This window comes from Chlorocebus sabaeus, chromosome 22 (assembly GCF_047675955.1).
Source record: "Chlorocebus sabaeus isolate Y175 chromosome 22, mChlSab1.0.hap1, whole genome shotgun sequence".
NCBI classification, from domain to species: domain Eukaryota; kingdom Metazoa; phylum Chordata; class Mammalia; order Primates; family Cercopithecidae; genus Chlorocebus; species Chlorocebus sabaeus.
Window position 1 is genome coordinate 21098919 of NC_132925.1, and position 2117 is coordinate 21101035.

Sequence of the window (2117 nt, forward strand, 5' to 3'; positions counted from 1 at the left end):
TTGAACAGGCTTGAGATGGTAGGTAAAACATAAAATAATTTCACTTACTTATTTTACTCCATGTGATGAATGTGTGCATGTCCTTTGAGGATCTCCTACTAGCTTTAGAGAGAGAGCACCCCCGCTTACACATATCCCCCACCACACACACACACAAACATAAACACACACATACACACACATACACACACACACACACACACACACACACACACACACACACACACAGGCTAATGTCTCAACTCTAAGGGTTTCCCTTCCTCCAGTATTCAGACTAAAGAGATTTGGGTTGGGGTGAGAAGAGTCTGTATTGATTTGGGCAGAGTCAGATCTGTCCCCTCTTCACAAGCCCTAGAGGGTTATCTTCTCCAAAGCTGTGTTTTCACAAGCCCTAGAGGCTTATCTGCTTCAAAGCACAACATAATTTGGCAACTGAAGTGCCCAAACTGTCAACTATGAAAAATGGTTTTAGGCAATACTTGAATTGCCATGTGACCCTAACACAGCAAATAACGTAGGAAATGTAAAAAATGCATTTTCTGACATTTACAGCTGTTGAACTTTAAGTTTAGTAACAAAGTGATTACAGGTGATTGCGACTGTCTTTAGAGGCTTTTAAGACCAGAAAAGAAGTCTTATCTATTTGAGTAAAACATTCCTTTTGACAGCAATAAAACTGAAGAAACTCTCTAAGCTCCTTTCAACTAAAATTTAGGTTGCTAAGTTATTTCATGCAGACTTTCAAAGAGTGAGAATTTTCTTATCTTTAAGAATCTTTTCTTAAGGGTATTTCTTTCTATATTAGGGTGCAGAATTTGATTGGACTGCTGAGATAAGTGCTGTTCTATCAGTTTTAGGTCTAGGCACTCCCCTAGTTTTATTTCCTAAAGAAAGAGCAAACAATTCATTGTTTTATATGAGTGGGGAAACACAGCAGTGAGGTTTCTCTGCCAGGCACATGATCAAGTTGTCTGACCACATGTAATCACAGTAGAAGTAGAGCATTCTCCTCGTTCTGTTCTATCAGAATTTGGCCCAACATAATTGAATAATTTTTAAAAGTTTGAAATAATGTCGCTCCTTGGTTCTCCAACTTAGCAAGCATCAGAATTACGTGGAAGACATATTAAAACACATAATGTTTGACCCCATCAGCCTAGCTTCTGATGCAGCAGATCTGGGTGACATATGAGATGTGCACTTTGGGAAAGGACCCAGACAATGCTGATGCTGCTGGTCCAGGGACCCCACTTGGAGAACCACGGATCTAGATACAGATAATTATAATGAAGAAGTGCAGAGAGAAACCTGAGCAAGAGCTGTTCTTTGAGAATTGTGATTGAGGACTCCTTTCCAAAAACAGATTTAAACAACTTATTGAGATCATTCTGCAAACTATTAAACCTAAGCATAAAAATATGGTCCAGAAAAATGGGTTTTCCTTGCCTGATTAAATGAATGACTTGCTAATGTGGAGCATAACATTTGATTTAAAATATAGCCATTATGCATGGTGATCATTTCCATCAGGGAAAGCCCTAGAAAAACAAACTGTATTCCTCAAATTTCAGTGTAAAAAACAATTCTCAATCCTTTTGTAGTTTATAAACATAATGATTGGGTTTTCATATGCATGTGTGAAATGTGCTTCCCTCAAACCTTGTTACAGTGTCAGCACATTACCCTGTGCTGACATGAAAATAATAAAGTAAAATAATTATCCTTTCACTTTCAACAAAAAGTGGCTCTTTTTGTTCCCATAATATATAGTTTTATGCTTAAGTACCCTTAGCTTCAAGTATCTTTATTTTTCCTTTTTAATAGCTTAGATAATCAATACCAATGCTTCAAGTAACTTTAAAAGAATAATTTTGCAATACTATCAAATGCCTAGGATTTATATTTAAAATCTGGTTCACCTTGAAAATCTAATGATCTTCCAAATTATCTAAGTTTCTGCAGTGGTAGTTAGGATAGGACTTGTAACGTTTATAGGACTGGATATTCAAGTTTTTAAATCTTAACTACCACTAAAACATTTATACAGGTCCCAAATGAATGTTAATATGACTAATGTCATCAAATGAATCTCTAATTAAGGCTTAAGCAATCTTTCT

At 36.3% G+C, this 2117-nt stretch overlaps 1 non-coding gene across 1 annotated transcript; it reads left to right on the forward strand.

Annotated features, from left to right (window-relative positions):
* Positions 1–1589: 1589 nt before the first annotated feature.
* On the forward strand, positions 1590–1695 carry LOC119626082 (small nucleolar RNA U13). Its single transcript, XR_005242272.1, has one exon. It is a non-coding gene; the product is annotated as a small nucleolar RNA U13 (small nucleolar RNA).
* Positions 1696–2117: the final 422 nt, after the last annotated feature.